The following is a 12,174-nucleotide window of genomic DNA, read 5'->3' on the forward strand; positions in this document are numbered from 1 at the left end:
AAGCGCTCAGCAATTGCAAATCTTTGTGCCAAATCAAAATGGTCTTTTATTTAAATGTTGTCGCACACGTCACACTTTTGTGGCTCTGGTGAGATATGTCATACCACTCTGGGATGAGAGGGGGCGCCGGCGTTAACTGTATCTTTTTTTCCCCACCTGTGCATTCGAGAAATGCCCATGGGGGACACTCAGCCTGCCCACAATGCCCATTCCACCTCAGATTCCATAAACAGGTGGTCCCCAGAAGGTAGAGTCCCAGTTTCGACCGTCCCCCCAACAAGGACAGAGCTCTCACTGGCAGAATCATTACCTTAGCCAGACTGACCAGAGCCAACACTATTTTGTGCAAGAGCATTATATTTTTTGTTTGTTTTTCTGTGTGCCAGTTAAACAGGGTAGCCCAGCTGGTACGTCAACATTCCTTCTGTTATCCCTCAGTCTGTTCACCCGGTCACAATTCTGCTTATAGTGGTGTAGTGTGGTGTGGTGTGGAGGGGAGGTCTCCATATACCACATACAGAGCTGACTTCCTGAGAAGAATTTCATTTTGGAAGGACCCAGTACACTGGGTGGCAGTACCCCTCTGGCATAGCTCCCATTTGGACATCCACAGGGCTGTATAGGAGTTGTAGTTCCAATGGGCAGCCCTGTTGGGGTCATTGGGTGCTGCTGGAGGGGGCTGTCAGAAGGGAGGCCCCCCTGTTAAATGGCGATTCTGTTTGACTAAAACACTGCTACACCACTACTGGGTCAGAGCTAAAAAAGGAGCCTTCCAGGTTAGCCAGGAGAGTTGGAGATGGGAGTGGAGGAGGACAACATTCACCTGGAGAGCAGGAGGAGGAAAAGAAAAGAAAAGAAAGAAAAGAAAAGAAAATAAGGATGGAAGGCCTGTTGGAGGGACTTAAACTGTTGAAAACGGTGAAGCGTCCTTACGAAGAAGTCTTGGATGAACTAGAATTCTGTATAGCCTGGATCTGGGGTGTGTGATGTTCCTTGCAGACCACACACTGTCCTCTGTACACGTGACACCCAATCTTGTTTTGGAGGTCCTCTTTTCTGTCATGGTGCTACCTCTCTCAAGATGTCCAATAATTCTGGCCACAGAACCCTTAGAAACTCGTTGGCTTTAATTGCACTGCCACCCTGATGTGACCGCATTCTGATTTTTCCTCGTAAGTAATGCAGAAGAAACACCCAACACCCTATGGCATTGATTTTTTGAAATTGTGTATGTTTTGTTACTGCCAGGGTTCTTTCATTTTTATGGTTGGGTTTGCTAATTTTCACATTTTTATGTTATTCCTGCTAATTTCGCTTATGTGTTCTATGACTTTAAATATGCTGTCTTTTCTGTGCTTTGTCACTGAAGCCTCAGGAGGTGGGGCCACTCTGACCTCACAGCTGCCGGATTTATATTTAGTCAGAATAAGGAGACTCAGCAGTCAGGCACTGGGTTTGCATTCAGAGTCCATAAGTACTGTGTTTCCTTTGAATCTTCTGTTTTCTGGATTTTTCTAGCTTGTGTCATGCATGCGCGTGAAAGGGTCGCCATCCAGGTTCCTTCCAAGCATGTTAAAGGGGGCCACTAACTGTGTTGTCTCCCTTTGCCTCCACAGTACCGGTGAGGGCAACTGACTTTGCACCTTCGAGCCCCAGGACCATAAAAGCCCACCTGCGGGAGACGAGAGGGCAGGAGAGTTCCTTCGAGCCTTAATAAGAAGCCTTACTAGAAGCCTTGATAGGCAGCAGGTTTTCGTTGGAACGCCAGAGGGTGACATTTCTGTTTGTAATCGCACCATTGAGCACAGTTACATTTTGAGGTAGAAGCAAACGGTGTGACCAGTAGGGGGCGATGCGGCACCTCAAACCCAAGACACAACTTCACAGACACAAATCCCAGTATAATAAAAGGTTTATTGTTACAAAATATCTTCCACAAAGACTCCAAAAGTATCACAAACACAATTCTCTCTCTTTCTTCTCTTCCACCCCTCCCTGGCAAGCTTTGTCCTCCTTCCACCCGACTCCAACTCACCTGGATCAGGTTGAGTGGTCTCTTTCATCCTGGACCCGGGAGTAGTTCTGGTGTTATGGCCTCGCCCAATGGAAGTACGTCTGGGTCAGTCAGAAGTCCCAAAGATTAGGGATTTTGAATCCCCTTCAGCTTTCCCTAGCAGCCCCAACGGAATCCAACAGGGCTGCCTCACTGGACTACAGGTCCCAGCATGCTCTGTGGGAACTTCATGTAAGGATACTAACCCCATTTAGCATATTGGGGGAGAAAATATTTGTCAGTGTGCATCTCCCCCCTGTCCTTCCATTGTACTGGTTTTGCAATCTTGGCCAGGATGCCAGTCTATGCGTGTTGTCCATTACAACATCGACAGCTGGTTTGGCACCCCAACATTTATCATTGTTATCAACCTGTTACTACTTTTTTTTTTAAAGTGTTTGTTTCACTATATTAATCCCTGAGGGGAAATTGAATATTTATATGGCCTTTAGGGGTCAGAGTGCAGGATCAGCCAATTTACAGCACCCCTGAAGCAAATGCCCTTGTATGACGACACTTGTTATGGTTCTGCCTTAGCCGAAGACAGAAATGATTTGAATTATAGGATTAAGAGAAGAAATGATGCCAAGAAATACGTGCAGAATAGTTAGCAGAGAGAGACCAGCTGATCTCTCAACTACCCAGGCGTAGGTACTGACTTTTTTTTTTTAGACCCTGTAACGGACGCCCGTCAGTTTATTCCAGCTGGGACGCCCCAGTACTGGAAGGATGGGGGAAGGCAGCTTATCAAAGACACTGCCTTCCCTAAGATGATAGATGGCAGTTTCCCTGGACTGCAGCGGTGCCCCGGATGCCCGCTGGGCACAATGGGACTTAGAGATTGGCAGCACAGCCCTGCTGGGTACTGTGGGTGCCACCGGGGAATGCTATGGGAAGTTGGTGGGAAAACAAGTTCTCACCTAGCCTGGAAGTACTAATGGACTATGACAACGGAAGTCCCGAAGTACTTCCGGGATGATTAAAACTTAAATTCTCCAGCTGACCCGGAAGTGCTGGCACGTCATGTGGGAGGAAGAATAGAAGCACTTCCGGGTCAAGGACTATATAAAGGACTGCTGTGAACCCAGCAAGTAAGCCGGAGTTGGGAGGTAGTAGGACAGAGCTTGCTGGGAGGAGTGGAGGAGAGATTTGTGTTGATTATTGTGCGGATTATTGTTGTTTTGCCTGTGTATGGTGGCAGAGGTGCTTTTGGGCACTAGTTCAAGAAGAAAGAACATTAAAGACCTTCTTGGTGATTTTACCCTGTGTTCAGTGTGTCTGTCTGTTGGGTTGTTTATCAAAGCAAGGGTGGGGGTAAGGGGGCACAGAGATGTCATAGCCAAGGAGTATCCGATTGGGTTAATCCAGCTCTGGGTAGGACAAGAAGAATTTAAGCTGCTCTGAAGGCAAATAGGGGAGTCCTACCCCGTATTAGGTCCTTGATGTGAAGAGATTGTTGAGTGACTCTCTAACACAACCCCTTACCACCCCAATAAAAGTGAACCCAAGGGAACCACACAGTGACAGTGCCCTGGCATTCGACTTGACTTCGTATAATATTATCGTATGGCCAGCATCAGTTTGGTGATAACGAGGCCTCAAGGCACATTTTCAGAGCACCTTCTACTAGTCCTGGTCCTGGCCCAGTGTCCTAAATAATTCAGCCAAATCACGTCTTCTTGTGTTTTGTTTAATTCATCTGTGAAAGTATTTAAATGAAACACACTGAAATTGTAGGGGAGGAAAGAAGAAGGACAAGGATGCAAACGCACCAAACATCTGAACTGACCGGATAGACGAGTCCACACAATCAACTGAGTCCATCACCGTCAGCAGTTATTTGAGTGTTGCTAGGTAAAGTCACTGTTGATATTTGAAGAAGGGTCACTAAGCACATGAGAGAGTAGAAGGACAACCTAAAATGGCTGAAAAGTCCACAAGTCGTCATAATGAATTCTTGATGTGTTCAGGGAAGCACATGGATAGCCCTAGAGAGCAAGTGTTTAGCTAGCAGTGGAAACGAAAGCCACCCTTATGGGACTGACACAGAGAAACCTTCCAACGTGTTGAAGGACAGTCAGTCACAAGATGAAGCAGCAGTCAAAATCTGAATTTTGGGTCCTATTTGTTGAGTGTAGTTTTGATTCTAATTTAATGTCACTTGAGCAGGTCTTGCTACGTTCTTTGGAATTTCCACTTACGCCATCTCACCTTCATTGTTGTCTCATGAGTTTCCAGTGCCTGTTGTTTTGCTGCATGGTCATTATGACAACTGACCAGTGGCCCCTGTGTCGCACATCATGAAGACCTTTGAGAGGCTGGCCCTGGACAATACGGTACAAGTCCTCTTGTAAAACCCCAAAAGGATGAACTACAGTTTACACATCAGAAGAAGGCTGGAGTGGAAGACGTGATCATCCATCTGCTCCACCAGACTGACCAAAGCTGGCCGCACTGTGAGGAGTAAGTTGTTTGATTTCTCCAGTGGCATACAGCATAGTTGTGTCAGGGGTGTGTGATGCACCCTATGGGCCACACACTGTCCTCTCTACACGCAACACCAATCTTGTTTTGGAGGTCCTCTTTTCTGTCATGGCGCTACCCCTCTCGTGATGTCCAATTATTCTGGCCACAGAACCCTTAGATACTTGTTGGCTCTAATTGCACTGCCACTCCACTAATTCTGATTTTTGCATGTAACTGATGCAGATGGAACACCCAACACCATATGGCATCTGATTTTTTGAGATTTTGTGTGTTATGTTATTGCCAGGGTTCCTTCATTTTTGTGGTTGTTTTTGCTAATTTTCACATTTGTATGTTATTCCTGCTAATTTCACTTATTCGTTGTGTTCTATGACTTTAAATATGCTGTCTTTTCTGTGCTTTGTCACTGAAGCCTCAGGAGGTGGAGCTACTCTGACCTCACAGCTGCTGGATTTATATTCAGTTGGTGAGCAGTCAGGCACTGGGTTTGTATTTAGAGTCCATAAGTACTGCGTTTTCTTTGAATCTTCTGTTTTCTGGATTTTTGTAGCTTGTGTCATGCACGTGTCAAAGGGTCACCATCCAGGTTCCTCCCAGGTATGTAAAAGGGGGCCACTAACTGTGTCGTCTCCCTTTGCCTCCAGAGTACCAGTGAGGGCAACTGACTCTACCACTTCAAGCCTCAGGACCATAAAAGCCCATCTATGGGAGAGGAGAGGGCAGGAGAGTTCCTTTGAGCCTTGAAGACCTTTGAGAGGCCGGTCCTGGACTATATAGTTCGAGTCCTCTTGTAAAACCCCCAAAAGGACCCATTGCAGTTTACACATTAGAAAAAGACTGGAGTGGAAGATGTGATCCTCCATCTGCTCCACAAGGCTGGGCAAGCTGGCCACACTGTGAGGATTAAGTTGTTTGATTTCTCCAGGGGCTTTAATACCATCCAGCCATTCCTGATGAGGACTAAGCAGAGGGATATGTGGGTGGTTTTAGTCTACGACATCCCAATGATGGACTGTCTGTCCAGCAGAATGCAGTTTGTGAGGCTCAGGGACGGTTTCTCTGATATGGACCTAAACAACACTGGAGCACCACAAAGAACAGGCTTGTCACCCTGTACACCTCACACTGGATGCAGTGGATTCTCCATGATTGACAGGAGTCTGCTCAGCACCCGTCGCTCTGCCACAGATGTCAAACTGTCCAACTCCGTGCCTTCCTCACCAGTTTGTCCAGGCGTGAGGCATCTCTCTTCTTTATGCTGCCTCCCCAGCACACCACCGCGTAGAAGAGGGTGCTCGCCACAACCGTCTGATAGAACATCTGCAGCATCTTATTGCAGATGTTGAAGGACACCAGCCTTCTGAGGAAGTATAGCCAGCTCTGTCCTCTCTTGCACAGAGCATCAGTATTGGCAGTCCAGTCCAGTTTATCATTTATATTTCAGAAAGAGGATTTTAAAACCCGGTTAGTTGAAAGCAGGTTGAGTTTGGTGATATTGCTAGACTTGTGATTTTGAGTTATGCTCCTGGATTTACCCGCAGAGCAGCAAGTCTGCCCATATTGCATTACAGCAGTCAATTTTGCCTGAGGCAAACAAACAAACAAGCTTTTCAAGATCCTGCAGCTTCAGAAACTGCCTTGATTTTGCAATACTTTTTAAACAGGAGAAAGCAGGTTTGGCAAAGTTTAGAAATGTGTTGATAGAGAAACAGAATGTCTTTAAAATAAAAAACATATATGCCGACAAAATTACAAAAAATTATGAAACAACAATGTAACACGTAACTCCAAAAAATGACCATGTCTGGTTCCCTGAAAATGGTCAGAAGAAGTGATGATCTAAGTCATGGTCCAGGCCCCCTTCTTCCAGACACCCATTTATTAATATTTTTAATCACATTCAAGGTTGTGGGGAGCCAAAGTCTCTTCCATTAGAACATCAGGACATTCCAACACGCGTGACAAGAACAGGCCCTTCTGTCCTAAACGCTCTCCAATCCCATTCACCTGATTCTCTGAAATAACATCAAGTTGAGAGCCGAAGGCCTCTAAAGGCCTGCTGTTCACCACACTACGTGAGTCTGTGCTCCTCTGTTTGGAGATAGACTTGTAACCTTTGTGTGAAATTTGCTCTTAACAAGATATTGTTAATACTACCACTACTACTGATACTATGATACTAATACTATAACTTAATAATAATACTAATGCTATGACTAATACTAATTTGAATACTATGACCAATAATAATATTATGACTAATATTACTAATGCTATAACTAAAACTAATAATATGACTAATAATAATACCAATACTATGACTAATAATAATATTAATACTATGACTAATAACAATACAAATACTATGAGTAATAATAATTCTAATACTATGACTATTAAGAGTACTAATACTATGACCAATAATAATACTATGACTAATAATAATACTAATGTATAACTACTAGCAATATTAATGTTATAACTAAAGCTAACACTATGACTACTAAAAATACTAATACTTGGACTATTAATAATACTAATGCTATGACTAATACTAATTCGAATACTATGACCAATAATAATACTGTATTATGACTAATAATACTAATGCTATAACTAAAACTAATAATATGACTAATAATAATACCAATACTATGACTAATAATAATTCTAATACTATGTCTACTAATAATGCTAATACTATGATTAATAATAATAATAATGCTATGACTAATACTAATTTTAATGCTATAACTAATACTATGAGTAATAATAATTTTAACACTATGATGATTAATAGTAATAATACTGTGATCAATAATAATATGACTACTAATAATTCTAATGTAATAACTACTAGTAATAGTAATGTTATAACTAAAGCTAACACTATGACTACTAATAATACTAATGTTTTGACTAATACTATTATTAATACTATAACTAATACTAATGCTATGACTAATATTAATGCTAATACTATGAGTAATAATAATTGTGATAATGTGACTATTAATAGTACTAATAGTATGACCAATAATAATACTGTGACTAATACTAATAACACTGATGCTGTGACTAAACTACTGCTGCTCATGCTGCCCCAACAAAGCCCTGAACAAGTTAACAGGGTCAGCCAATGGGCACACAGATGTTCTTTTGTTCTTCGAGTGTCACATGTCACTGACATCATTGAACTTTCTCAGCTGTAGCCTTTGCAGCAGACACTGAGGTCCTTGTTGACTGGCCTTTGTACGCACACACACACTGATGGCGAGTAACGCTCATGTGACTTTAGGTAATGGGGAAGGCCAATAATTGTGATGAAGTTATTCTTGTGCTATAAAAGATGGTGGCCCATAGCGGGGCATCTGAACTTCAGAGAAGAAAATGGAAGGTCTTCTTTATGCTGCATTCATGTGCTATCAGACTTCAGTGCGTATTCAGACTTTCACTTTGTCACGTTTTCTTATATTACAGCCTTTTTCTAAAATCATTTACATGCATTTTTTTCCCTCATCAAGCAAAACTCAACACCCCAGAATGACAACGCGAACAAAGGATTTTAGAAATTTTGGCAAATGTATTAAAAATTTAAAAAAAACTAGAACATTCCATTGCCACAGGTATTCAGACCCTTCACTCAGAGCCTCATTGAAGCCCCTTTGGCAGTTTTTCCAGCTTGGAGTGTTTTCGGGTCTGATGTGCCAAGTGTCACAAGCTTGAATTTGGGGGGTATTCTGCCATTTTTCTCTGGAGGTCCTCTCAAGATCTTTAAGGCTTGATGGAGACCATTGCTGGGCGGCTATTGTCAGGTGTCCCCAGAGATGTTTCATTGGGTTCAAATCCGGGAGCTGGCTGGGACACTCCAGGACATTCACAGAGTTGTCTTTGCTTTAGTCTTGGGGTCAAAGTCCTTTTAGGAGGTGACCCTTCGGGCCAGTCGGAGGTCCAGAGCACTCTGAGCGGGTTCTTATTAAAGGCATCTCTGTACTTTGCTCCATTCAGCTTTCCCTTGACCCTGACTTGGCATTGAGTCCCTGATGCTGCCACCACCATGCTTCTCCCCTGGAATGGTATTGTGCAGGTGGTGTGCGGTGCCCAGGTTCCTCCAGATGTGATGCTTAGAACTAAAGACAAATAGTTTAACGTTGGTTTCATCAGACCAGAGATTCTTGTTTCTCACTTTCTGAGAGCCCTTTAGGTGCCTTTTTGCAAACTCCAAGATGGCCTTCATATGGCATCTGGTCACTTTATCATTAAACCCAAATTGGTTGGATGTAGCGGTGGTAGTTGTCCTTCTAGAAGTTTTTCCCATCTCCACACTGGTTCTCAGCCTGAGTGAACATTGGCCTCTTGGTCTCCACTCTTACCAAGTTCCTTCTCCCTCGATTGCTCAGGTTGGCGGGGCAGGCAGCTCAAGGAAGACTTGTGGTTGTTCCAAACTTCTTCGACTTAAGAATTCAGGAAGCTGCTGTGCTATTGGGAACTTCCAACACTGCAGACATTTTTTGTAGCCTCCCCCAGATCTGTGCCAACAGACAATCCTGTCTCTAAGTTCTGCAGGCATCTCTTCCAAACTCACGGCTTGGTTTTTTGTCAACTGTGGGACCTCCTATAGACAGGTAGGTTTCTTTCCTAATCAGTTCAGCCAATTGAATTGACCACAAGTGGACACCAAACAAATGCTTGGGTGTTTGGCAGGGTCGTGGGGTCCAGCGGCTGTGGGGCATCTGTTGGTGAAGAGAGATTCACTGATCTTGACTTTGTTGATGATGCTGTGATCTTCATGGAGTCAAAGGAGGCTCTGATCAGGGCTCTTGAGAGACTGAGCGAGGGGTCTGAGTGTCCTAATAACAAAAACCAAGATCCATGCCTTTAACGGTCCCTTGGGCACAGCCATCAGCGGTGTGTCTGTCTGCAGAGAGAGTGTCGACCTCGTCGAGAGGTTCAATTACCTCGGCAGTGACATTCATGTCTCTGGTGACTCTTCCTATGAAGTGAGTAGACGGATTGAGAGAACATGGGGGGTCATGAGGTCGCTGGAAAGGGGTGCATGGTGCTCCCGATATCTATGCAAAAGGACGAAGGTCCAAGTCTTTAGAGTCCTGGTGCTTCCTATCTTGCTATATGGTTGTGAGACATGGGTGCTATCCAGTGACCTGAGACGAAGACTGGACCCCTTTGGTACCTGTGTATCTTAGGAGAATCCTTGGGTACCGTTGGTTTGACTTTGTGTTGCTCAAGGAGTCCTGAATGAGGCACATTACCTGCATTGTGAGGGAGCGTCAGGCTCATTGTTGAGGACCCGAGTGGCTGGACCAGGCCAAGGGGATAGCAACGTAATACCTGGCTACAGCAGGTAGAAGGTCATTTCCGGAGTGTGGGATTAGACCACATGTCAACCTGGTGGGGTTGCCAACCAGGATCCCAAGGTGTTTCGTTGTGTGGTGGGTGCAGCAACACTCTGTACCAGTGCATGCTTCCCAACCTGACCTGACCTGACCTGGACTCTCAAAGGAGATGTGGAAACATCTCGATAAAGAGCAATGGAATAAAATACACCAAAGCCAACACAAAGGGTCCGAATTCTTGTGTCAATAGTTCATTTATTTTTATGAAAAACAGGAAACATTTTGAAAGTCCTGTTTTCGTTTTCTCTTCCTGAAGTGTTGCTTGATGAGGTAAAAAATTGAATTTAAACAATGTTAGCACAAGGCAGCAGCATGTCAAAATGTACCAAAGTGAAGGGGTCTGAAGACTTTGGGAAGGCGCTGTATTCATGCATAGCCAGTGTGGCGGACGGCTGGGACCTTTATTATGGAATGACCGGGAGAGAACCAATACCTCTCCTGGAACACGAGAGGGTAGCCCCCCTGGACTGCATCAGGGCCAGGGGCTTGGAGTTTAGAAGCTTAACCCTCTGCCAGGGGGTGCCTGGACACTCGGAAGTGCTGCCAGAAGAGGATCCGGGTGCACCTAGAGTACTTCCGGGTGCCCATGCGGCACTTCCACCACACCTGCCGGAAGTTAATTGAAGAGCGTTTCTGGGTGCACTATAAAGGAGGCCGCCTCACTCCGTTTGAGGAGCCGGAGTCGGAAGGTGGAGGACAGAACCTGCAGGAGAGGAGTGGAAGTGATAGAAGAGAAACAGAGAAGAGGAAGGGACGGAGTCATTTGTGTTGGTGATTTGTGCACTGTGTAAAATAAAAGCGTGTTGCTTTTGGACTTGTGTGGTCTACCTGTCTGTATCAGGGTTAACTTCCACACCAGACGTGGCCACACAGAGCCAAGCTTTAGGATTGTGTGACGAAACCTCCGAGAAGTGCCAAGCAGAGGATGTGGAAATGCCACACAGACAGACACTTGGCATCTGAGCGGCACTGCTAACTGCTGGGCCACTGCAGCTTTGATGATGTCAGCAAATTGTTCCCATGGTGTGACCTGCAGGTGGGCCACAAGTGCACCGTAGTATACGATTAACCAGCTGCTACAAGCAATAAAGGCATTTAATAATGGCGTGTAAACCGAGCAGGTCGCCACTGCTGTGACGCGACACCCGCTGACGTAACGTAAGGATGTGACAGGTCAGTGTAAAAGCTGCTGGAACTCTGTTGGGTTTTTACCAAGTGTGGATGGCAGCGTAAACGGGAGCCATTGAACAACACGGCGGCCTTTTCATCACGTGAAAGGGGCTTTAATGTTTAGTGGTGGCAACCATTCAGCAGGACAAAAGAGACACTGAAAGGTGGAATCTGATAAGGGGGCACATCGAGGTCAGCTTGAAAGAGCTCAGCAGCCGCCTGGGTGACCTGCAGGGGCCGACATCATAAAATGGTTCATTCTTCAAAGAGGAAAAAATTAGCCCGCTGTAGAGTGAATCCCGCAAATGCTGAAATTCTGAAACAAATATACAAAAAAAATATAATGAGACGTGAGTGGGAAGACGGCGGTGCGGATGGTCGGTGTTTAAGTGCTCTTACGGGCGTGTTACACCCTGGGTGTGGTGCCGCGGATTGATTCTTGAATTTTTTAATTAACACGTTTCAAGAGTTTCTGGACTCCCAGTGATTTCATTTTTGGGGCTTCTGTTTAATATTTTCAAATTTATTTTATGATGTGAATATTTAGCATCTCTAGGGACGCTAATTTGTGATTTCATCGTGGTGACGCAAGTTGGTCCCACATTCCAAAGACATGCAGGTTAGGTGCATTGGCGATTCTAAATTGTCCCTAGTGTGTGCTTGGTGTGTGTGTGTGTGCACCCTGTGGTGGGCTGGCGCCCTGCCCAGGGTTTTTTCCTGCCTTGTGCCCTGTGTTGGCTGGGATTGGCTCCAGCAGACCCCCGTGACCCTGTAGTTAGGATATAATGGGTTGGATAATGGATGGATGGATGGACGCGAGTTGGTTCTTTTGGGGGCGTGGCCATACGGGCCGATTGTGATGATGCGTTAAAAGGGTCGTTTTTTTCAGCCATTTTTGCAGATAAAACTATTTACTAACTGTTTAGTGAAAAAAGGAAAAAGAAGTCCTACAAGAAGTGGGTGTTATTCGTGTGCAGACCCCTTAATAATCAAGGACGTGGCTGAGTTCAGAATCAGCCAATCCCAACAAGTCTCGTCTCAAACAGTCGT

Source organism: Erpetoichthys calabaricus, chromosome 16, assembly GCF_900747795.2.
Source record: "Erpetoichthys calabaricus chromosome 16, fErpCal1.3, whole genome shotgun sequence".
Lineage (NCBI taxonomy): Eukaryota > Metazoa > Chordata > Cladistia > Polypteriformes > Polypteridae > Erpetoichthys > Erpetoichthys calabaricus.